At 48.0% G+C, this 25,999-nt stretch overlaps 1 protein-coding gene and 5 non-coding genes across 6 annotated transcripts in view; 5 read left to right on the plus strand and 1 right to left on the minus strand.

Moving 5' to 3' along the window:
- LOC137316839 (zinc finger protein 229-like) overlaps positions 1–25,999 on the plus strand; it is a 330,353-nt gene that overhangs the window by 97,877 nt on the left and 206,477 nt on the right. The window lies entirely within an intron of this gene.
- On the plus strand, positions 370–441 carry trnaa-ugc (transfer RNA alanine (anticodon UGC)). The gene has a single exon. It is a non-coding gene; the product is annotated as a tRNA-Ala (tRNA).
- trnaa-ugc (transfer RNA alanine (anticodon UGC)) lies at positions 1,809–1,880 on the plus strand. The gene has a single exon. It is a non-coding gene; the product is annotated as a tRNA-Ala (tRNA).
- On the plus strand, positions 4,054–4,125 carry trnaa-cgc (transfer RNA alanine (anticodon CGC)). The gene has a single exon. It is a non-coding gene; the product is annotated as a tRNA-Ala (tRNA).
- trnaa-ugc (transfer RNA alanine (anticodon UGC)) lies at positions 4,686–4,757 on the plus strand. The gene has a single exon. It is a non-coding gene; the product is annotated as a tRNA-Ala (tRNA).
- Positions 21,291–21,362, minus strand: trnaa-ugc (transfer RNA alanine (anticodon UGC)). The gene has a single exon. It is a non-coding gene; the product is annotated as a tRNA-Ala (tRNA).

A 25,999-nucleotide genomic window follows, 5' to 3' on the forward strand; every position in this document is an offset into this window, starting at 1 on the left:
CGTCGCAGGAATTCATCTCACGGTCCCCTCAGCAGCTCAGCTCACAGCAGCCGCCGACTGACCGGAATGTGTGACGGTGCAATGTCGAGCGAGCAGTCCCAGCTCTTGTTTGACACTGTGTTATTCATCCATCTCACTTCATGATTCAGAGGTTGGATGTCAGCCTCGTCACTGACTATTGGCAATTGTATTTTTTAAAATTCCGCTGACTTTTTTTTTGGAAGGTTCAAAGTAAAGAGGAGCAGAAACCCCGTGAACTGAAGCAGAGGTTGAACATGGTGAGCACGTGGAACGACTGGGCATCGCATTGTCCGGGAGAGACAGAGCGGAAAGCCCACTTTTACTCTAAAGTGGCGGGCTTGTGCCCGTGGGGATGTAGCTCAGTGGTAGAGCGCATGCTTTGCATGTATGAGGTCCCGGGTTCAATCCCCAGCCTCTCCACAAGGACAGGAAAGGGTTTCTTCACCTCGAGAAAAACCGAACGCTCTGCACACGATAAAATTCAATGGAAGCACGCACGCGCATTTGAAATGGCTCCCATCCCGGGGCTGGAGAGCGGGCCCAGTCATAATGACAGAGAAAATAGGATCACGAGTCGGACATTCGGCCCTTCGAACCTGCTCCGCCACGATGTATGATCATGGCTGATCCTCTATCTCAATACCATATTCCCGCTCTCTCTCCATACGCTTTGATGCCTTCTGTGTGCAGAAATCTGTCTTTCGTAAATATATTCAGTGACTTGGCCTCCACAGCCTTCTTTGATAGAGAATTCCACAGGTTCACCACCATCTGAGTGAAGAAATAGATTATTCCCAGTTTCACAGATTGGGGAGGAGCAGCGGACAGGCGTTCAGACGACACAGAGGTGGGAATAGTCTGGATGTTAGGCGGTTCATCTTTTCGCAGAGAGTACTGAGTCTCTGGAATGCATTGCCGGCTGGTGTGGTTGGTGCTGACTCTCTCTTTGCCTTCTGGATGGATCTGGACCAGTTCTTGACTGGGGCAGAGATCGCATCATAGAGAAGGTGAGTGGTTTTACAGTTAACCTACACATGGTCAGTGTGATCCACTGGACTCGATTCGATCGCCCGAAGAAGTCGGGGAGGAATTTCCCAGAATTTACCCTCCTTATTGACGCTGGATTTGTTTCTAGTTTGTCGCCGCTCGCAGGAGATTACATGTTTCCGGTGGGTGGGGCGGGTGGTGTCGGTAGGGAGATTCCAGTCACGATGCTCCAGGCATGTGGGGCAGGATTGATGAACCAACTGGTCTTTTCCTGACCATCATGTCCGTCTGTAACCCCAGACCGTCAAGGTGTTTTCAGTGAAGTGATCTTTAAACACAAAACCACACCTGGGGCAAATCCTGCATCCGTCTATAGTGAAATTATCCTCAATGCTGTCTGTATCTCACCTTACCCTCCTCTGAAGCTCGGGGACTCGAAATATTCTTGCCGAACTCTGCTACAATGTGCCTGAGGATTTCTAGTCCCGTCCAACCGTAAGCAAAGTGACTGATAACGGGAGCGTTCGAAAAATGTACCCTGAAATCGGAATGATGGTGACAGCACAGCCAAAGGAGGCTCTCCCCCTCTCCCAGCATTTCTTCTCAATGCCCCCTTTCTCATTGCTCTGAGTGCCGAGGCCTGGTTTCTTCCGTTCACCCACAATTATATCAGGTCCGCAAACTTCATGTTTAATTGTCTGTTTGGAGCAGAAAAGGAGATGAATTGAAGCCCCAAAAAAACCTTTTGTGGTCTCATAAAATGAAGGCGATCAGCTCTTCGTTGGAATGTGCTCCTATCTGGGGATGTAGCTCAGTGGTAGAGCGCGTGCTTTGCATGTATGAGGTCCTGGGTTCAATCCCCAGCATCTCCAAAGCTATTTTCTCACCAGAATTACCCACAGAAAGGCGAAGCTTGGTTTTGGTGTGCCGCGAATTCCAACCTCTGAGGCTCCACAAGCATCAAATTGCCCCTGAGCAGGATTTCATCTCATGGTCTCCTCAGCAACTCAGCTCAAAACAGCCGCCGACTGATCGGAATGTGTGACGGTGCAATGTCCAGCGAGCAGTTGGAAGAACAGCGACCTGAAACAGAAATGCTGGTCGGCACAGCCCGAGGAGACTCACCTCTCTCCCAGACTTTCTTCGCAACGCTCCCTTACTCATTTCTCTGAGTGACGAGACCTGGTTTCTTCTGTTTCCCCAGCGGGTACCGTGGTATCGTGGTTAGTTTACTGGACTGGTAATCCAGAGGCCTGGACTAATAATCCCGCCACGGCAGCTGGGGAATTCAATTTCAATTAATTAAAAATTGAATTAATTAAATAAAATCTGGAATTAAAATACTAGTATCAGGTCCGCAGACCTCAGGTATCTCCTATGCTTAAAAGAGGAAATGCTTTTCAGCACAGTAAATCCTCGGGTGGCCTTCGGAAAGTGGGAGACTCAGACCTTTTACATTTGGTTCGAGATCGTTATTATCTGTTGATGGAGCTCAGTGATAGACCGCATGCTTCGCGTGTATGAGGTCTCAGGTTCGATGCCCAAACACTTTACCTTTTGAATTCTGGTCAGTCGGCGGCTGTTATGAGCTGAGCTGCTGAGGGGACCGTGAGATGAAGTCCTGCTCCGGGACAATTGAATGTTTGTGGAGCCTCAGAAGTTGGAACTCGCTGCGCTCAGAAAGCGAAATTCGCCTTTCCGTGCGTAATTCTGATGAAAAAATAGCGTTGGAGATGCTGGGCATTGAACCCAAGGACTTCATTACATGCGAACCATGCGCTCTACCACTGAGCTACATTCCCAGATAAAATAAAAAGCTACCCAAGGAAAGAAGAACTGATCGTTCTCATTTTATGAGACCATCCAAGGTGGGTCTGCCACGTGATAGATTATTTGCAGTTTCAAAGATTGGGGCGGAGCAGGGAACAGGCGTTTTGACTGCACAGCGGTAAGAATAGTCTGTATGTCAGGCGGTTCTTCATTTCCCAGAGAGTAGTGAGTCTCTGGAATGCATTGCCGGCTGGTTTGGTGGGTGCTGAGTCTCTTTCTGCCTTCTCGAGGGATCTGGATCTGTTCTTGACTGGGACAGAGATCGCATCATATGGAAAGTGAGTGGTTTTACAGTTAACCTACACATGGTCACTGTCATGTCCTGGACTGGTTTCAATCGCCTTAAGATGTCGGGAAGGAACTTTCCAAAAATTGGCCCTGTATTTTTTTCTGGTTTGTAACCGCTCCCAGGAGATTACATGTTTCCGGTGGGTGGGGCGGGTGGTGTCGGTAGGAAGTGTCCAGTCACGATGCTCCGGGCATGTGGGACAGGATTGATGAACCAGCTGGTCTTTTCCTGACCATCATGTCCGTCAGTAACCTCAGCTCGTCAAGGTGTTTTTGTGAAGTGATCTTTAAACACAAACTCACACCTGGCCCTTTATAGTGAAATGAGACTCAATGCTGCCTGTGCCTCACCTTGCCCTCCTCTGAAGCAGGAGGACTCGAAATATTCTTGCCGGCCTCTGCTACAATGTGCCTGAGCATTTCTAGTCCCGTCCAACCGTAAGCAAAGTGACTGATAACGGGAGCGTTCGAAAAATGCGCCCTGAAATAGGAAGGGTGGTTACAGCACAGTTCAAGGTCTTTCTCCCCCCTTTCCCAGCCTTTCTTCTCAACTCCCCCTTTCTCATTAGACTAAGTGCCGAGGCCTGGTTTCTTCCGTTCACCCACAGTTGTATCAGGTCCGCAAACTTCATCTTTAATTGTCTGCTTGGAACAGAAAACTCGATGATTTTAAGCCAAGTATACAAAGTGTCAGCACCCACCAGACCAGCCGGCAATGCAATCCAGAGACTCACTACACTCTGGGAAATAAAGAACCGCCTAACATCCAGACGATTCTTCCCTCTGTGTGGTCTGAACGCCTGTTCCCCACTCCTCCCCAATCTTTGAATCTGGAAATAATCTATCACGTGGCAGACCCACCATGGGTGGTCTCACAAAATGAGGATAATCCGTTCTTCTTTCGTTGGGTAGCTATTTATTTCATCGGGGGATGTAGCTCAGTGGTAGAGCGCATGTTTCGCATGTATGAGGTCCTGGGTTCAATCCCCAGCATCTCCACAAATATTTTTCATCAGAATTACGCACGGAAAGGCGAATCGCGCTTTCTGAGCTCAGCGAGTTCCAACTTCTGAGGCTCCACAAGCATTAAATTATCCCTGAGCAGGACTTCATCTCACGGTCCCCTCAGCAGCTCAGCTCATAACAGCCGCCGACTGACCGGAATATGTGACAGTGCAATGTCTAGCGAGCAGTCCCAGCTCTTGTTTGACGCTGTGTCATTCATCCATCTCACTTTCTGATTCAGAGGTTGGATATCAGCCTCGTCACTGACTATTGGCAATTGTATTTTTTTATTTCCGCTGACTTTTTTTTGGAAAGTTCAAAGTAAAGCGGAGCAGAAACCCCGTGAACTGAAGCAGAGGTTGAACATTTGGAGCACGTGTGATGACTGGGCATCTCGTTGTCCGGGAGAGACGGAGCTGAAATTCCACTTGAGGGGGAGCAAGTGTCAGTAATGATGCTCCAGCAATCACGAGTGAGGAGCAGGCTTGATGGACCAGCTGGTCTTTTACTGCCCGTCATTTCCGTATGTTCGTCTACATCCCCAACTTTGCAGAGGGGCTGTAGCTCAGTGGTAGAGCGCATGCTTTGCATGTATGAGGTCCCGGGTTCAATCCCCGGCATTTCCAAATTATTTATGTTTGAAATTTTGAAAAGACCCTCTTGTCCTCACCTCACCTTCACACACAAGGACAGGAAAGGGTTTCTTCACCTCGAGAAAAGGCAAATGCTCTGCACAGGATAAAATTCAATGGAAGCGCGCACGCGCCTTTGAAATGGCTGCCGTCCTGGGGCTGGATTGCGTGCGGAGTTGTTAAAACATCGAAAATAGGATCACGAGTCGGCCATTCGGCCCTTCGAGCCTGCTCCGCCATTCAATCGGATCATGGCTGATCCGCTACCTCAATACCATAATTCCGCGCTCTCCCCATACCCCTTGATGCCTTGTGTGTGTCGAAATCTCTCCATCTGCTTCTTAAATATATTCAGTGACTTCGCCTCCACAGCCTTCTGTGGTAGAGAATTCCACAGGTTCACCACCATCCAGTTTCACAGATTGGGGAGGAGCAGCTGACAGGCGTTCAGACCACACAGAGGTAAAAATATTCTTAATGTTCGGTGATTCTTCTTTTCCCAGAGAGTAGTGAGTCTCTGGAATGCAATTCTGGCTGGTGTGGTGGGTGCTGACTCCCTCCGCGTTCTCGAGGGATCTGGGCCATTTCTTGACTGGGGCAGAGATCGCATCATATAGAAGGTGAGTGGTTTTACAGTTAACCTACACATGGTCAGTGTGATGCACTGAACTCGATTCGATCGCCTGAGGGAGTCGGGGAGGAATTTCCCAGAATTCGCCCTCATTATCGGCTTTTGATTGTTTTTCTGATTTGTAACCGCTCCCAGGAGATTACATGTTTCCGGTGGGTGGGGCGGGTTTTGTAGGGAGGAAATGTCTGGTCACGATGCTCCAGGCATGTGGGGCAGGATTGATGAACCAACTGTTTTCCCGCCCGTCATGCCTGTCTGTAACCCCAGATCGTCAAGGTGTTTTCAGTGAAGTGATCTTTAAACACAAACCTACACCTGGGGCAAGTCCTGCATCCGTCTATAGTGAAATGAGACGCAATACTCTCCAGGCCTTAAGTTGCCCTCCTCTGAAGCTCAAGGACTCGAAATATTCTTGCCGGCCTCTGCTACAATGTGCCTGAGCATTTCTAGTCCCGTCCAATCAGAAGCAAAGTGACTGATAACGTACGAAAATTGCGCCCTGGAATCGGAAGGATGGTTCCAGCACAGCCCATGGAGGCTCTCCCCCTCTCCCAGTCTTATTTCTCAACGCCCCCTTTCTCATTACTCTGAGTCTCTGAGTATATATCAGGTCCGCATACCTCGGTATAGTTGTCTGCTTGGAGTACAAAAGGAGATGCTTTTCAACCCAGTAAATCCTCGGGGAAAGAGCAGGGGGGAGTGGGACTAATGGGATCGCTCTTTCACAGGGCCGGCACAGGCTCGATGGGCCGAGCGGCCTCTTTCACAGAGCCGGCACAGGCGCGATGGGCCGAGCGGCCTCTTTCACAGGGCCGGCACAGGCGCGATGGGCCGAGCGGCCTCTCTCTGTGCTGTTTGATTCTCGCTCACTTTTGGGCTCCGACCCACGGCCCGTTTGACGGGGAGGCGGGAGAGTGACTCCCCCCCGAGCCCAGCTCGACACCGGCCGCTGACAGAGTGGAGATTCACGGGGCCCACAGGAGGCCCCGAGTAACTCCGCCCGCCACCCCTCTCAGGCCACTCCCCGGTGCGGGCCCTCCCTCTGTCGGCCCCGCCCCCGCCCACAGCAGCGCCCGTCCGCCCACCGGCCTTGGGCCGCAATCATCATCCTCCCGGCGCGGGCCTGTTGCTAAGGCAACGCGGCGCCAGGACGTCAGCGCGGTAAGGTGAGTGACGCTGTTGCGTGATGCGTGTTACGTGGTGGGAGGAGTCAGCCCGGGGTAGTCGGGGTGGGGGTGGAGGTGGTGAGAGCTGTCAATCAAAGGGCCCGGAGTCAGCACTCACTGCGCAAAGGGTTTGGAGAATTTGTTCAAAAATGCAAAATCTGCAATAATGAAATTAAAATATAAAGGTACAAAAAGGGAAATAATTGCAAATAAAATAACCTGAATTAAAAACAGAAACGTCCAAACTCATATAAGGCTGATGGTCTGGGTCCTCCCGCCACTCTTCGTCTTCTCTCCCTGGGGCAGAGGATGAGCAGAATGATTGAATGTAACTTTTTAATGCAGAGGGCGCTGGATGGATGGAATGGACCAGCGAGGGCGGCAGTGGGGCCTGATTATATCAGCAAATTCCAGAGAGTTGGCGAAATACCTGACAGCAATACCTTGGGATATGACAGACTAGAAATTGGGACCTTTAAATTTTGGATATGTGCAGTAGCTTTTCGTGATTGGTGCACCTGGACACACAAATCCCTTTGCTCCTCGACAGCCCCTAGTTTCTCATCATTAAGAAATTAATCCTATTTCTCACCTGGTGCCTGCAATAGATGTTCTTTTTATAACTCCCCACATCTTTACTGTCCGGCTGTGTTTCCACTGTTCACTGTCCAACACAGCACACACGGTGAGACTGGAACTTTAAAAAAATATTTCAAGATGTACTTTATTTCATAAAATTTATGGATGCACACAGTTCAATGTAAATACCACAATTGCAATTCAAAACAATAGAATAGATATCATACACGCTACGATTCCGTTACTACAATTGAAAATATAGAACATATTTTCAAATACATGCTGAACAATACAAGGTAAAATAGCCTTACAATGTCGTCTTTCCCCATAGAGCCTTTGGTCAGGCCGCATCTTAGAGTCATAGAGTTATACAGCACGGATAGAGGCCCTTCGGCCCATCGTGTCCGCGCCGGCCATCAGCCCTGTCTACTCTAATTCCATATTCCAGCATTTGGTCCGTCGCCTTTTATGCTGTGGCATTTCAAGTGCTCATCCAAATGCTTCTTGAATGTTGTGAGGGTTCCTGCCTCCACAACCCTTTCAGGCAGTGAGTTCCAGACTCCAACCACCCTCTGGGTGAAAAAGTTCTTTCTCAAATCCCCTCTAAACCTCCCGCCTTTTACCTTGAATCTATGTCCCCTTGTTATAGAACCCTCAACGAAGGGAAAAAGCTCCTTAGTATCCATCCTATCTGTGCCCCTCATAATTTTGTACACCTCAATCATGTCCCCCCTCAGCCTCCTCTGCTCCAAGGAAAACAAACCCAATCTTCCCAGTCTCTCTTCATAGCTGAAGCGCTCCAGCCCTGGTAACATCCTGGTGAATCTCCTCTGCACCCTCTCCAAAGCGATCACATCCTTCCTGTAGTGTGGCGACCAGAACTGCACACAGTACTCCAGCTGTGGCCTAACCAGTGTTTTATACAGCTCCATCATAACCTCCTTGCTCTTATATTCTATGCCTCGGCTAATAAAGGCAAGTATCCCATATGCCTTCTTTACCACCTTATCTACATGTTCCGCCGCCTTCAGGGATCTGTGAACTTGCACACCAAGATCCCTCTGACCCTCTGTCTTGCCTAGGGTCCTCCCATTCATTGTGTATTCCCTTGCCTTGTTAGTCCCTCCAAAGTGCATCATCTCGCACTTTTCCGGGTTAAATTCCATTTGCCACTGTTCCGCCCATCTGACCAACCCATCTATATCGTCCTGCAGACTGAGGCTATCCTCCTCGCTATTTACCACCCTACCAATTTTTGTATCATCAGTGAACTTACTGATCATACCTTTTACATTCATATCCAAGTCATTAATGTAGACCACAAACAGCAAGGGACCCAGCACCGATCCCTGTGGTACCCCACTGGCCACAGGCTTCCAGTCACAAAAACAACCTTCGACCATCACCCTCTGCCTTCTGCCACTAAGCCAGTTTTGTATCCAAAGTGCCAAGGCACCCTGGATTCCATGGGCTCGTACCTTCTTGACCAGTCTCCTGTGCGGGACTTTATCGAAGGCCTTACTGAAATCCATGTATACCACATCCACTGCGTTACCCTCATCCACACGCCTAGTCACCCCCTCAAAAAATTCAATCAAATTAGTCAGACATGATCTTCCCTTGACAAAGCCATGTTGACTATCCCTGATTAATCCTTGCTTCTCCAAGTGGAGACTAATTTTGTCCTTCAGAATTTTTTCCAATAATTTTCCTACCACTGATGTTAGGCTCACTGGCCTGTAGTTCCCCGGTTTTTCCCTACTCCCCTTCTTGAATAATGGTATTGCATTAGCGGTTCTCCAGTCCTCTGGCACATCCCCTGTGGCCAGAGAGGTTCTGAATATATGTGTCAGAGCCCCCGCAATCTCCTCCTTTGCCTCACACAGTAGCCTGGGATACATTTCGTCCGGGCCTGGGGATTTATCCATTTTTAGGCCTGCTAAAACCGCCAATACCTCCTCCCGCTCGATGTTAATATGTTCGAGTATATCACAGTCCCCCTGCCGTATTTCTATGTCTACATCGTCCTTCTCCATAGTGAAAACAGATGCAAAAAAATCATTTAGAACCCCTCCTACATCTGCCGGCTCCACACACAGATTGCCATTTTTGTCCCTAATGGGCCCTATTTTTTCCCTAGTCATCCTCTTACCCTTAATATACTTATAAAACATCTTAGGATTTTCCTTTATTTTGCTCGCCAGTGTTATTTCATGGCCCCTCTTTGATCTCCTAATTTCTTTTTTAAGTATCCCCCTGCACTTTTTGTACTCCTCTAGGGCTTCCTCCGTCTTTAGCCTTTTGTATCTGCCAAAAGCCCTCCTTTTTTTCCTAATCCATTCTCGTATATCCCCTGACATCCAAGGTTCCCTGGAGTTCTTGGAACCACCCTTGACCTTTACAGGAACATGTTGCCATTGTATGGACTCAATCTCCCTTCTGAAAGACTCCCATTGCTCCGATGCGGATTTTCCTACAAGCAGCTGATCCCAGTCCATTTTGGCCAGATCCTGCCTTATCCTATTAAAATCGGCCTTCCCCCAATTTAGAACCTTTATTTCCGGCCCCTCCCTGTCCTTTTCCATGACCACCTTAAATCTCACCAAATTATGGTCACTGTCACCAAAGTGCTCACCTACCAGCACTTCTTCCACTTGGCCGGCCACATTCCCTAGAATTAGGTCCAGTACCGCCCCCTCTCTTGTAGGACTTTCTACATGCTGGCTCAAAAAGCTCTCCTGGATGCACGTTAAGAATTTTGTACCCTCTAAGCCTTTTACACTCTGAGTATCCCAGTTAATATTGGGGAAGTTGAAATCCCCCACTATTATTACCCTATTATTTGCACAATTTTCTGAGATTTGCCTACATATCTGTTCCTCTATCTCCCCCTGAATGTTTGGGGGCCTATAGTACACTCCCATCAAAGTGCTTGACCCCTTTTTGTTTTTAAGCTCCACCCATATGGCCTCATTAGAGGAACCTGCTAATATATCATCCCTCCTTATGGCAGTAATTGATTCTTTAATTAATATTGCGACCCCCCCTCCTCTTATACCTCCCCCTCTGTCTCGTCTGAAGATTCTGTACCCCGGAATATTGAGCTGCCAGTCTTGCCCCTCCCTCAACCATGTCTCTGTGACAGCAACAATATCATACTCCCATATGTTTATCAACACCTTCAGTTCATCCACCTTATTCGCAAGACTCCTTGCATTAAAATAGATGCCATCCAGCCCTGCCCTCACATATTTGCCCTGTCTTCCAAGCTGACTTGTTTTTTTCTATATATTTGGCTGCACATCACCCCCTATTGTAGCTCCACTCTGTATCCCATCCCACTGCCAAGTTAGTTTAAACTTCAGTGCTTCCCACAGCACGGACTCCTGGGCCTTGGATCGTGAACAGCTCCTTCACCTGGAAGACCAGCTGGTTTTAGGAAGACCATCGGGCCTCCTTCACCGAGTTGATGGCCTTCCAGCAGCAGTTCATATCTATCTGGAGGTGCATCCCAGGGAACTGCCCGCAGTGCACTGCATCCTGTGTTACCGAGCTGTTGGGGGTGAACCCCCACTTCGACTCCACGGTATAGGGATCCTGTCTCTATGGAGGGGCGGGGGGTTATCACCTTTTACCTGAATACATGGATCGATACGCTCACATTCATGACAGTATTTAGCAAACAGTGTGTGATGTGCTTCACACACCTGTCGAACTTTGGGATCAGAGACGTAGGGGGTAATTTCACCTTCACTGCTTGGGCGGTAAACTGACGGAGAAAGTAAAATCGGGCCTGTTCTATAAGGGGCGGGTGATCCGCTCTTTCAGCTCAGCCCCCAGCGATGGTGAAATTTTCCCTCCACGTGTTGTGAACCGGTGCAGTTTGAGACAATGAACCAGCTTGTGGGCTTCGAAGATTAATACTCGGGCGTAGGTCAGGAAAGGTGTGGCCGATTTTAAGTATCCCCGCCTGGCGGAAATGGGGTGGTAGAGGCTAGTAAATGGTGTCAGGTCACTTACCGCCCCTTTAACGTTGGAGTTCCTGCCTCCGCCATGGTGGGGAGGGTCCTGAGAAGAGCGGCCGGAGCAACACCTACCTGTTTCCGGTCAGACCACGTGTAATATGTAAATCAGAGTATTATGACGTACACGGGACACCACATAATGTTGGTTACAAATGGGAGGAGGAGCCGCCCTATCGATGGGCATTGAGTGATCCAGAACACTGAGAAGTTTATTTGTAACTCATATTTTGTGTGGCGAGGAGGAGCATTAGAGCTTTCCCTTGGCCTGCTGAGGCCGTGAGAAATCTCCCGCCTCCTGATCTTCTCAGAAATGTATCATGAGGTTTCCTTATAGATCTGTGTAACCAGGCCCAGACTCATGTCCCATTAAACTCCCTGCAGTGAGTAAACATTGCTGCCCAGCAGCTCAGAGAGGAAACGATCTCCGGAACTCCCCACTGGAGTTTGAAATTACATTAATATTTTCCCAGTTAGTAAGGTCCGGGTGTTGGTCCATTATTATTCTGTTCTGGTCAAAACAAATGTCCCAATGAACAGGACGCTGTCTGACCCTGACAGCTCACCCTCAGTCCATCCCACCGGGCAGTGTGTGTGATGGGAAATAATCATCAACCGAAAGGGAGCATGTTTGATTTTACACGTTTCAGGCTGCAACATTTAATATTGAAATCATGTATTTCCAGATTAGTAACAGAAAACCTTTTTCACGTTCAAATCAACTTGTATCATTTCACAAACATCGCATTTGTCGTATAAAATATAATTCCTGTCTGGTATTTCCAAATGTTTTTAACGTATTGGATTGATATCAGTTAAGTTAGCGAACACATTGATCTCAATGGATAGAAAAATCAGGTGCGGTGAACAACGGACGCCCGATCCGCTACCGCCAGTCTTACCCCACCGCCAAACGTGAAAATCTACTCTAATTGACTTTTTATTTGATTTTCGATGAAAATTCTCAGACGTTTCTATGATTTAACGAATGTAACAATTAGATTCAGTGCGTATTTCACCCCGTTCTTCAGCTCCTCTCTGAATTTAGTCTGGGTCACAGCATAAATACACGTGTTGGTGCAGGAACTGAGAAGTTGAAGCATGAATGCGGCTGACTCAATGTCACTGACCGCAGAGTACTGGGCGTTTGCTGTATGCAGAGAGATAACATAAAAAACGACTGTGCTCCATAACAATATAAAACTGCCTGATATACTGAAGAGTAAAATGATGGATTTCCTTCGGTTCTCCATCTCTGGATCCTTGTGATTCTCTCCATTGCTGCGGCCCCGGAGCCCCCTGCGGACTCTACTGGCCGTTAAAATGTGCCTGGCGGTGAGAACATTGAACAGCAAAATCAGAATGCATGGGAGACAAGGCATTAACACAAAATAAAACAAGTCAAACGCTGCCCATGCGGGTGAAGTGAAAAGGCTCTGTTTCCAGACACAACCCCGGGGTACATTGTCCATTATATATTCCGGGTCAATTACAGAGTACCAGGGAATGTTTAGCAAACAGCTCAGCGCACTCACCACCCCGATAACAACAGCCGCCGTTTTCTCGGTGCATTGTTTTGTTTTCAGCTTCTGACAACAAATGGCCACAAATCGATCAAAGGTGAAAACCACTGTGAACCAGACAGAGGCCGCTGTGACTGCAAAAATCATGGTGACAATGAGACGGCACACGGGGGTAATGGTCAAGAATGAAACTGGGAAATAAATCTCAACAATGCGCCTCATTACGACATCAGTGATAACGACCAGGAGATCGGCCGCCGCCATTCCCACCAGGTAGCGAGTGATACATTTGGAGAGACCGCACTTTCCTCGGGTCAGGATCACAATCGCCACCAAGTTAACTGTAAGAAAGGGAAAGGAAGCAGAGAAATTACTGATCAGACCTGGAGACAAAGCAGCTTTTTGACAGGATCTGGGGGACATTTCCAGCTTTGTCGCTGCATCAAACGCTGGAATCTGATTCACTGACCTGGGCCGCGCTTTCGTGCAGAAAAATGTATTTAAAGACAATTATCAAGAATGACTTGGCAAATTGACACAGAAAGTGAATAAATTGAGCACCGGATCCACTGAAAGGCCCGAGAGAGGGGGCAGTGCCAGTAGGGAAGGGAGAAGGGGTTTTACGGACCGGGAATCCAACTGGTTAAATGTGGATTTTGGGCTCAAGGTGGACGGGAACGTGAGCGGGCTGGGGGGTGGGGGACAGCGGGAGGTGCTGCTGGTTTGTTGCTCTGGGTTAAGAGAGCCGACTGGGGCCGGCCCAAAACCGGAAAGATGGAGATCCGCGGTGGTGTGTTTGAGGCTTCGGATCGGATTGGAAGAGGCAGCTCGAGGTCGAGCGAGTGAGTGAGATTGGGAGTGAGACAAGGAAAAAGACATGCAGGAGCTGGAGTGGAGCCAGGAGCAGATGGTTTTGGAAAGTGTATAAACAGAAGCAACGGATGAGGAGACGGAGGATTCAATGCAGTGGGAGGAGAGGCTCGGATTCACAGGGAGAGACTGCAGCACAGTATTGAAAGGAATCTAATCTATTGGTCCCAGAAACACAACACAATTAATGAATTCAACCCGTAATTTCTGTGGTTATTGGTGTCAGGGAGCAGCTTGTTAGTTACAGTCCCTCGACCGTAACGACCCTCGCTCACTTTCCCGTCCATCTGCATCCCAATGCCTTTTTCCTGCATCATCCCCATATCCCGTGATGCCTTTAATATCCAGAAATCAATCGATCTCTGCTTTGAATGTACTCAATGACTGAACCTCCACAGCCCTCTGGGGTAGAGAATTCCAAAGATTCACCACTCTTTGATTGAAGAAACTTCTCCTCATCTTGATTTTAAATGACCTACCCCTTATTCTGAGACTGTGATCCTGCCTCTCGACTCCCCAACCAGGGGAAACATCCTCCTTGCATCGACCCTGTCGAGCCCTGTAATTAAAATGCATTCATTAAATTAGCCTCGTTCTTTATTGAATTAAGCTGACACATAGCTTCTAGAATACAACATCCTAACAATCCAATGCGATCCTTTTTCTTTAAATACATCTCAATTATGTTTATGTATTCAGCCGGTAAACAAGTAAAAGGAACATTCACATAAACAGACTGAGGATCTGATAGTGATAAACACACCCGGAGAGAGTACAATAAAACTCTCACAATCTGACAACATCCTAATAACGCCTTCAAGTCACATTTCCTCTTCATAATTGTATTCCAAGTTTCAGCAATTGATCCCGCTTTCTCCCTCCATCTCGCTCTCCTTCTCTCTCATTCTGCTTATGTGTCTCTCTATCTCTCTCTCCCCCATTCTCTCTCTCTCTCTCTGTCTTTCTCTTTCTCTCGTTCCTTCTGCTCCTCTCTCGCGTTTTTCTTCTCAGTTGCGTTCTCTATCGCTCCTCTCTATCTCTCCGCACTCTCTCTACACTCTTTTTCAATGCCCCTTTTCACATCCGAGTAAATCCTAACATCCTGCGCCTGTTTTCTCTTCACCAGCCCCGTGTTGCAAAGATCCTATTCTTAGTGTCAGTTTGTTGAATAGTGGAGCCTCTGTGAACAGTTTAATGTTTCTGCAGATCTTCCAAGTCTCCAGCTGTTCACCTACACTGTTCACTTCATATACAATTCATGGAATAAACAGAATCGAATGCCTCTTCCAGACACACCTCACAATGATTGAAATTCCTTCTCCTGTAATTACAAAGTACAGCGTTAGATGGCGGCATTGTTCAATTAACAAAACGCCAACATCACCGCTGCTGCTAAAAATCTACAGATAAATAGAAGGGCTCATGATTCCAACAGAAAAAGTGCAAACTGATACAACATAAATACAAAACATTGCATTTTACAGTGAATTCATCCACAGTCAAGCAGAGAAGGAGATATGAAAGAATCAGCAGCAAATTCTGTTCAGTAACCAGACTTCTGGAGCTGCGTCAGATACACACATAATGAAATATCTCATAACAGTGATAACCAATAAATACAATGAAATGCCACTTAAACTAAACCATGTGATTGAAGAGGGCGGGCATTGCGCTGCCTCCTTTTAACACTGAGACCATGAGCTGTCTCATTATCAATCACTGAAAACACATTAAAAGAAAAATTTTCCAGGACAGGTTATTTCAACAACATGAAAATGTTAACCAATCCTGATGGTCTGATACCAGCTCTTAGCCCAGACAACTGATTCCAATACATTCAATACAGAGAATAATCCAGTAACAAAGCCAGGGTTGGATAAACAACGTTCACTACAGAAAAAATGCAATTGCTACAGGACCGACCATTTGGAATGATAGACCATTATTCCACGATAAATTCAGTGCACAGAATAATCCAGTAACAATGCCAGGGTTGGAGATGTAATGATCATAATAGATATAATGCAGCTCCTTCAAGACCGAACGTTTTGAATTTAAGTACATACCATTATTCAACATTATATTCAGTACAGAGAACAATCCAGTAACAGTGCCAGGGTTGGATATACAATGTTCATTACAGATATAATGCAGCTCCTACAAGACTGAAAGAGCAGAGACTTTAAACATTCAATCATTCAACTGATATAAGAGGTGACTGCGCAAAACATGGTGGGAGAAAAAATAATTAGCCAAGTACAGCAGCACAGATAGCACCGATTTGCAATATTCACAGATGAGATAACGGCTTACCTGGAACTCCAATGGCTGCAAGAACAGGATAGTAAATGCGTTCGATCTGAAACAGTACTGAATATCCCATTTCTGTGAGAAGCAGTGACTTCTGCTGATCTGTAAACCGGAGCTCCAGAAAGCACTCTGAGCCGATACATTGCAACGAGCTTAATTTATACAGGGGATTAATCTCCACTGAGACGGTTATACCCCTGATCATTGCTATTAGTTACAGTCACCTGAACAAACACATTACATCAGCAGCTTTGTCTCCAATGTAAATAATGACGTGGATATATCAAAAACATCTCAAAGTTCAGAACCTTGTCTTAATGAGACTTCTCTCAGGAATAAAGTTAAAAGCTGTGCTCAGAAAGGACTGGTCCAACAACAATCAGCGGCTTCATTTACAGTTTTCATATAATTGTATTGACCATGCTCACTCCTGCCGATTCATTTATACATTTACAGATTTCACCGCGTCTACACTGAATCCAGTGACAAAAGCAGACCCGTTTCACTCTGTCCCTGCAGTTTCCCAGTTAAAATATGTATTTTGAGTCTCTGACACGGGGACAGTTGATGGTCATGCTTAGGCCTGTGCGTGATATCAGGGGTCACTAAACGAGTTTCATTGCCATTCCTCTCTCCGTTATTTTATTGCAGATATTTCCCCGTTTATTTTACATTGGTTGAAGGCTGCAGTAAAATTGCTCCCGTGCAACCCCGAGCTGAGCTCATGACCCGATTTGACCTCCTTCACAAAGGCCCCGTGCTTCCCTCACCCGCCTCCATTCCTTCCCCAGCATATTGCCATTAAAACCTTCATTAATGCCTCTGACCCTCCAGACTCCATTCCTCCAATGCACGCCTGTCCGGTCATTCAGCCTCCTCCTTCCAACCAGCCCCAGGTCCTGCTTGGCCTCACGGACCCTCACTAACTCCCAGTTCCCGATCGTCGAACTTTTAGCATTTTCAGCATGGGGGTTAAATACCTCCATGGCCCACCCCTCCCCATCTCCGCCCTCTCCTCCTCACCGACAGGAAACCCACCCGTGACTTCCTCATTCATCGTTCATTGGCCTCTTTTGGTGGGACATCCCTCGCTTGGTTCCACTCACCTATCTGATCGTAGCCAGGAGAAGCTTCTCTTCCCACCCTATCGCCGTTATCTCTGATGTATCTAAAGATTCAATCCTTGGCTGCCTCCTCTTCCTCATCCACATGATGCCCTTTGGTGACATTGTCCGCAGACATGGACCAGCTTTCAGATTTACGCTGACAAAACCACCGCCTCTCTTGACCCTTCCAGTGTCTTTGAGTTGTCATAGCAACATTCTGTTTTAGAGGAGCCATAATTTACTCCAGTTAAAAATTGTGAAGTCAAGATCTTTGACCCCCTCCCAATCTCCACATCCTTGCCACTGATTCAATCTCCACCCCTCTCTTTTTGATTGGTGAGTCCCTCACAAATCATCCAAACTTCACTGAACTGCATTGGTTTCCAGTCTCCAAAGCCTGTAGTTTATTTTTATTGTTCCTTACACTTAAATCCACTCGGGCCTCACCCCTCCCTATCTCTGTAAACTCCTCCAGCCCTGCAGCCCCTGCCAAATATTCCATTCCCCCACCTCTAGCGCTTGTGCATCCACAGTCCATTTGCCCTACTTTTGAGAGCCGTGCCTTCATCCATATCCACGCTCCAGAATGCCCTCCCTCTGCCCCTCCATCTCCCTCTACCCCTTTCAGGTATCAGACGTGGCTCAGTGGGTAGCGGTCTCACTTCTCAGTTGGAAAGTTGTGAGTTTTAGTCCCACTCCAGAGACTTGAACACATAATCCAAGCTGACACTGCAGTGCAGTACTGAGGCAGCACTGCACTGTCGGACATATCGACTTACGTAAGACACGTGAAACGGCCTATCTGCCCTCTCAGGTAGATATAAAAGATCACACGGCAATATTCAAGAATAAACACAGGAGTTCTCCCCATTGACCTGGGCAATATTTATCCCTCAACTAATATAACTGAAACCGATTTTCTTGTAATTTATCTCATTGCAGTTTGTATGAGCTTGCTGTGTGCAAATTTGCTGGCCCGTTCCCCACATTACACAGTGACGACACTTCAAAATGCACTTCATTGACTGTAAAGCATTTTAGGACGTCCTGTGGTCTTGAAAGGCGCTGTATAAAGGCAAGTCCTTTCCTTCTTTCAGACCTTCCATGAAAGCCATCTCTTGTGTTATGATTTTCTCATGGCGCCTAACATCTCCTTCTTCAGCTGGAGTTCCATATTTGTCTGATTATACCTCAGTAATTCGGATTGGTCTATTTATCTGTGGGGGGTTAAATGCGCTGTTTAAATGCAGGTAGTTATATCTATGAGTTGTAAATTTTCAGTGACTTTGCTTCTAACAGCCAATTGAAAACTTATAATAGTGTCGTCACTGTTGCCCAGGTGTTCCCCCACATGGAAGCCTGATAGGAGCTCAGGCTCATAATAAACACTTGATTAAATATATGGTTACCCCGTGAAGGACTTTGGACTTTTAAATATGGATCTTTCACTTGCTAAAGGAGCAGAGTTTGGTTCAACACAGAATTGAACACAGAACTGTTAGACTTGAGTGTTCAAGACTGCATTCTGAGAAGATTGAGCAAGTTCGAAAGGTTTTATTATTGCTTCAGATTGTTTAGAAGTCTAACTGAGACGATGTACTTGCGCTGAGGTAAGCGGCGAGGTTAAAGTTAAGACAGCTGCCGAGCTAGGAATTGAAACTCTGTGGGAAACTGTCGTAAACTTCAGATGCTGCAGCATCAGTTTGTTTGAACCATGGGAAAGAGAGAGAGGGAAAGGAGAGAGAGTGAAAAGTTCCAGCAGCTTGTTTTTACCAGCGAGGATGGGAAAACATTTCTCCTCATTTCCCCTCCAGTTCTTTTGCCAATTATTTTAAATCTCTGACCTTTGGTTACTGACCCACTTGCCGGTGGAAACAGTTTCTCCCTTTTTGGCTGCCCAAACCCCTCATTATTTTGAATACCTCTATTAGGTCTCCCCTTAAGCTTCTTTGCTCCAAGGAGAACAAACCCAGATTCTCCAACCTCTCCACGTAACTGAAGTCATTCTTCCCTGGCATCATCCTGATCAAGCTCCTCTGTACCTTTTCCAAGGTCTTGACATCTTTCATAAAGTGTACTGTCCAGAATTGTACACAACACTCAAGCTGAGGCCTAACCAGTTCAGCGTGACTTCCTTGTGTTTGTATTCAATGCCACTATTTAGAAAGCCAAGTGTCCCATTCACTTTCTTAACCGCCTAATCAACTGGCCCTGTCACATTCAACGATTTGTAAATATGCACACCCAGGCCCCTCTGCTCTTGGATCCACTGAAAATAGTACCATTTATCAACTTGCACTGTCACCTTCAAAGATTGGTGAATATACACCCCCAGGTCCCTCTGCTCTTCCACCCACTCAAAATAGTACCATTTAGATGCTACTGCCTCTGCACGTGGTTCCTCCAAAAGTGCATGAATTCACTCTTTTCCGCATTAAATTGCAACTGCCATGTGTCTGCCCATTTTGTCAGTCTGCCTCTGTGCTACTGAAGTCTGCTACTATCTTGCTCACTGTTTATGTTTCGAATTTTGGCTACAGTTGTGAAAAGATCCTCTGATGCTCACCTCACCTTTAAACACAAGGCCAGGCAAGACTTTCGTTACCTCGAGAAAAACCTAATGCTCGGCACAGGATAGCATTCAATGGAAGAGCGCACGCACCGTATCAATGGTTCCGAACCCAGGGCTGGATTGCGGGCCCAGTGAGAGATTATTCCACTTTGACAGATTGGGGAGGACCTGGGACAAGTGTTTTGAGTACACAGAGGTAGGAATAGGCTGGATTTTAGGCGGTTCATCTTTTCCCAGTGAGTCGTGCGCCTCTGTAATGCGTTGCTGGCTGGTGCGGTGCGTGCTGACTCTCTGTCTTCCTTCTCCAGGGAGCTGGACCGGTTTTTGGCTGGGTCAGAGGTCACAACATATAAAAGGTAAGAGGATTTACATTCAACGTACGTACATTCCATGTGATCTCCTGGACTGGTTTCGATCACTTGAGGGGGTCAGGGAGGAATTTTCCAGTGTACTCTATCCCTTAAAGGCCCTGGATTTTTCTCAGGATCTTTGTCTCTCCCAGGAGATTCCATGGCTGCGGGCGGGGGAATGGAAAGTAAGTGTCAGTAATGATGCTCCAGCAATCCCGAGTGAGGAGCAGGTTTGATGGACCAGCTGGTCTTTTACAGCGCATCATTTTCGTATGTTCGTCTACATCCCCAGCTCGTCATGTTGCTTTCAAGGAAACGATCTTCGCACAAACCCATACCTGGGGCATGTCCTGTGTCTGTCTTTAGAGAAACGAGACTCAATGTCTCTGCTCCTCACGTTATTCTCCTCTGAAGTTCAAGGGCTCGAAATATTCTCGTGGCCTCTGCTACAATGTGCCTGAGAATTTCTAGTCCCGTCCAACCGTCCGCTACGGGACGACGTGGCTGTTGTCCGCTTGGAGCACAAGAGGAGATGATTTTAAGCCCAGTAAATCATTGGGTGGCGTTAAGACAGTAAGGACTCAGTCCTTATACCCTTGGCTATAGGTCGATTGGATTTGGGGTTGTAGCTCAGTGGTATAGCGCCTGCTTTGCGTGTATAAATCTCTGGGTTTAATATCTAACACCTCCACCATTTATTTTTACCAGAATGTCCCACAGAAAGACGAATTGTGCTTTCAGAGGGAAGCGAGTTCCAACTTTTGAGACAAACATTCAATTGTCCAGAAGCAGGACTTCATCTCACGGTCCCCTCAGCAGCTCAGCTCATAACAGCCGCCGACTGACCGGAATTCAAAACATAAAGTTGTTGGGGAACTTGAGACCCCATACACGCAAAGCGTGCGGTCTATCACTGAGCTACATCACCAGATAACCACGATCTCTCACCAAGTGTGAAAGGACTGAGTGCCTCACTTTCCGAAGTCCACCCGAGGATTGACTGGGCTGAAAAGCATCTCCTTTTTTAATCATAGGAGACAACTTTCCTTGAGGTTTGCCGACCTGACACAGATGCAGTTGAACAGAAGAAACCAGGTCTCGCCACTCAGAGAAATGAGAAAGGGAGCGTTGCGAAGAAAGTCTGGGAGAGCGGGAGAGTCTCCTCGGGCTGTGCGGACCATTATTTCTGTTTCAGGTCGCCGTTCTTCGAACTGCTCGCTGGACATTGCACCGTCACACATTGTGATCAGTCGGCGGCTGCTGTGAACTGAGCAGACCGTGAGATGAAATCCTGGTCAGGGGCAATTTAATGATTGTGGAGCCTCAGAGATTTGAATTCGCAGCACACCAAAATCAAGATTCGCCTTTCTGTGGGTAATTCTGGTGAAAAAATAGCTTTGGAGATGCTGGGGATTGAACCCAGGACCTCATACATGCAAAGCACGCGCTCTACCACTGAGCTACATCCCCAGATGGGAGCACATTCCAACGAAGAGCTGATCTCCTTCATTTTATGAGGCCACATAAGGTTTTTTTTTGGGCTTCAATTCATCTCCTTTTCTGCTCCAACCAGACAATTGAACATGAAGTTTGCAGACCTGATGTAATTGTGGGTGAACGGAAGAAACCAGGCCTCAGCACTCAGAGCAATGAGAATGGGGGCGTTGAGAAGAAAGTGGTGGGAGAGGGGGGGAGCCTATCGAATCCCTTTATAATTTTAAATATCTGGATCAGATCACCCCCCAACCGTTGAAACTCAAGGGAATGCAAACCCAGTTTGTACAACCGGTCCTCATTAATTGAACCCTTAAAGCTTCAGTCTCATTCTGGTGAATCTGCACTGTCCTCCCTCCAAGGCCAATATATCCAATATGTCCCAGCACTGACTGTGTGTATAACAGGAGTGACTCACCCAGCACTGACTGTATGTATAACAGGATTGGGTGTTCCAGCACTGACTGTGTGTGCAACAGGACTGAGTGTCCCAGTATTGACTGTGTGTTCAACAGGACTGAGTGTCCCAGCACTGACTGTGTGTATAACAGGACTGAATGTCCCAGCACTGATTGTGTGTATAACAGGACTGAGTGTCCCAGCACTGACAATGTGTATAACAGGACTGAGTGTCCCAGCATTGACCGTGTGTATAACAGGACTGAATGTCCCAGCACTGATTGTGTGTATAACAGGACTGAGTGTCCCAGCACTGACAATGTGTATAACAGGACTGAGTTTCCCAGCACTGACCATGTGTATAACAGGACTGAGTGTCCCAGCTCTGACAATGTGTATAAAAAGGACTGAGTGTCCCAGCACTGTCTGTGTGTATAACAGGACTGAGTGTCCCATCACTGACTGTATGTATAACAGAACTGAGTGTCCCAGCACCGACTGTGTGTATAACAGACCTGAGTGTCCCAGCAATGATCGTGCGTAGAGTATACATGGGCTGTGAGCGAAGATAAATGGGTTGGGTAGAATCCATGATAGGTTGGAGTGACATGGGGTTGTCGGTGGAGAATAAATCGGTTGGAGGAGGTTACAGAGATAGGGAGCGGGCGTGGACCATGGAGGGATTTGAAAACGAGAACGAGTGTCTTAAAATCGAGGCTTTGCCGGACCGGGTGCCAATGTAGTAACACACGAACAGAAACTTAGGGTTCACTGCCCGGCAGACAGGTGGAGAAGACATTGATGTCCGCGGAGGAACAGTCAGGGTCACAGCAGCAGTCGAGTTCGCAGACTCCGCCAGTCAGGTCACAGGTACAAATGGGAACGGCTGGAACAAGACACACACAGTGAGATCTTACAACAGAGCACGGACGGTCTCAAAGACCACCTCCCTCCCTTGTCTGAATCCACGATCACCGTCTTCACCATCTCCCAAAATCAATCTGCAGACTTATCCTCCCACTGCTTTCTACTCACCGAATTACAGCTTCCAGATACCCAGCACAACCCACTTAATAAATAATAATAATTATGAGGAGAGAATAGAGAAGCTGGGATTACTCTCTTTGGAGCAGAGAAGGTTCAGGGGAGATTTACCAGAATGGTCCCGGGGATGAGAGACTTCAGTTCCCGGGAGAGACTGGAGAAGCTGGGATTGTTCTCCTTGGAGCAGAGACGGTTCAGGGGAGATTTAATAGAGGGGTTGAAAATGAGGAGGGGTTTTGATGGAGTCGATGGGGAGAAACTGTTGCCACTGGCGGGAGGGTCGGTAACCAGAGGACACAGATTGAAGGGAATTGGGAAAAGAGCCAGAGGGAGATGAGGAGAATGTTTTTAGGCAGCGAGTTGTTCTGATCTGGAATTCACTGCCTGAAAGGGCGGTGGGAGCAGATTCAATAATAACTTTCAAAAGGGAATCGGGTCAATCCTTGAAGGGGGGGAATTTGCGGGACTGTGGGGAAAGAGCAGGGGGGAGTGGGACTAATGGAATCGCTCTTTCACAGGGCCGGCACAGGCGCGATGGGCCGAGCGGCCTCTTTCACAGGGCCGGCACAGGCACGATGGGCCGAGCGGCCTCTTTCACAGAGCCGGCACAGGCACGATGGGCCGAGCGGCCTCTTTCACAGGGCGGGCACAGGCGCGATGGGCCGAGCGGCCTCTCTCTGTGCTGTTTGATTCTCGCTCACTTTTGGGCTCCGACCCACGGCCCGTTTGACGGGGAGGCGGGAGAGTGACTCCCCCCCGAGCCCAGCTCGACACCGGGCGCTGCCAGAGTTCAGATTCACGGGGCCCGCAGGAGGCCCCGAGTAACTCCGCCCGCCACCCCTCTCAGGCCACTCCCGGGTGCGGGCCCTCCCTCTGTCGGCCCCGCCCCCGCCCACTGAAGCGTCCGCCCGCCTGCCTCGGCCGCCATCATCATCCTCCCGGCGCCGGCCTGTTGCTAAGGCAACGCGGCGCAAGGACCGCGTCTTGACATCAGCGCGCTAAGGCGAGTGACGCTACTGCGTGATGCGTGTAACGTGATGGGAGGAGTCAGCCCGGGGTCGTGGGGGATGGGGGTGGAGGTGGTGAGAGCTGTCAATCAAAGGGCCCGGAGTCTGCGCAAAGGGTTTGGAGAATTTGTTTAAAAATGCAAAATCTGCAATAATGAAATTAAAATATAAAGGTACAAAAAAGGGAAATAATTGCAAATAAAACAACCTGAATTAAAAACAGAAACGTCCAAACTCACATTAGGCTGATGGTCTGGGTCCTCCCGCCACTCTTCGTCTTCTCTCCCTGGGGCAGAGGATGAGCAGAATGATTGAATGTAACTTTTTAATGCAGAGGGCGCTGGATGGATGGAATGAACCAGCGAGCGAGGCAGTGGGGCCTGATTATATCAGCAAATTCCAGAGAGTTGGCGAAATACCTGACAGCAGTACCTTGGGATATGACAGACTAGAAATTGGGACCTTTAAATTTTGGACATGTGCAGTAGCTTTTCGTGATTGGTGCACCTGGACACCCAAATCCTTTTGCTCCTCTGCAGCCCCTAGTTTCACATCACTAAGAAATTAATCCTATTTCTCACCTGGTCCTGCAATAGATGTTCTTTTTATAACTCCCCACATCTTTACTGTCCGGCTGTGTTTCCACTGTTCACTGTCCAATAACAGCACACACGGTGAGACTGAAACTTTTAAAAAATATTTCAAGATTTATGGATACACACAGTTCAATGTAAATATCACAATTGCAATTCAAAACAATAGTATGGATATCGTACACGCTACGATTCCGTTATTACAATTGAAAACGTAGAACATATTTTCAAATACGTGCTGAACAATACAAGGTAAAATGGCCTTACAAGGTGGTCTTTCCCCATAGAGCCTTTGGGCAGGCCGCACCTTACTTCAGTGCTTCCCACAGCACCGACTCCTGGGCCTTCGATCGTGAACAGCTCCTTCACCTGGAAGACCAGCTGGTTTTCGGAAGACCAGCGGGCCTCCTTCACCGAGTTGATGGACTTCCAGCAGCAGTTCATATCTATCTGGAGGTGCGTCCAAGGGAACTGCCCGCAGAGCACTGCATCCTGTGTTACCGAGCTGTTGGGGGTGAACCCCTACTTCGACTCCACGGTATAGGGATCCTGTCTCTAAGGAGGGGCGGAGGGGGGGGGGGTGGTTATCACCTTTTACCTGAATACATGGATCGATTCGCTCACATTCATTTCAGTGTTTGGCAAACAGTGTGTGATGTGCTTCACACACCTGTCGAACTTTGGGATCAGAGACGTAGGGGGTAATGTCGGGCCTGTTCTATGAGGGGCGGGTGATCCGCTCCACCAGTTCAGCCCCCAGCGATGGTGAAATTTTCCCTCCACGTGTTGTGAACCGGTGCAGTTTGAGACAATGGACCAGCTTGTGGGCTTCCAAGATTAATACTAGGGCGTAGGTCAGGAAAGGTGTTTTTTTTTATTATTCGTTCACGGGATGTGGGCGTCGCTGGCAAGGCCGGCATTTATTGCCCATCCCTAATTGCCCTTGAGAAGGTGGTGGTGAGCCGCCTTCTTGAACCGCTGCAGTCCGTGTGGTGACGGTTCTCCCACAGTGCTGTAAGGAAGGGAGTTCCAGGATTTTGACCCAGCGACAATGAAGGAACGGCGATATATTTCCAAGTCGGGATGGTGTGTGACTTGGAGGGGAACGTGCAGGTGGTGTTGTTCCCATGCGCCTGCTGCCCTTGTCCTTCTAGGTGGTAGAGGTCGCGGGTTTGGGAGGTGCTGTCGAAGAAGCCTTGGCGAGTTGCTGCAGTGCATCCTGTGGATGGTCCACACTGCAGCCACAGTGCGCCGGTGGTGAAGGGAGTGAATGTTTAGGGTGGTGGATGGGGTGCCAATCAAGCGGGCTGCTTTATCTTGGATGGTGTCGAGCTTCTTGGTGTGGCCCATTTTATGTATCCCCGCCTGGCGGAAATGGCGTGTCAGAGGCTAGTAAATGGTGTCAGGTCACTTACCGCCCCTTTAACGTTGGAGTTCCTGCCTCCACCATCGTGGGTCGGGTCCTGAGAAGAGCGGCCGGAGCAACACCCACCTGTTTCCGGTCAGACCACGTGTAATATGTAAATCAGAGTATTATGACGTACAGGTGACACCATTTAATGTCAGTTAC

The sequence above is a fragment of the Heptranchias perlo genome, unplaced genomic scaffold (assembly GCF_035084215.1).
Source record: "Heptranchias perlo isolate sHepPer1 unplaced genomic scaffold, sHepPer1.hap1 HAP1_SCAFFOLD_60, whole genome shotgun sequence".
Classification (NCBI taxonomy): domain Eukaryota; kingdom Metazoa; phylum Chordata; class Chondrichthyes; order Hexanchiformes; family Hexanchidae; genus Heptranchias; species Heptranchias perlo.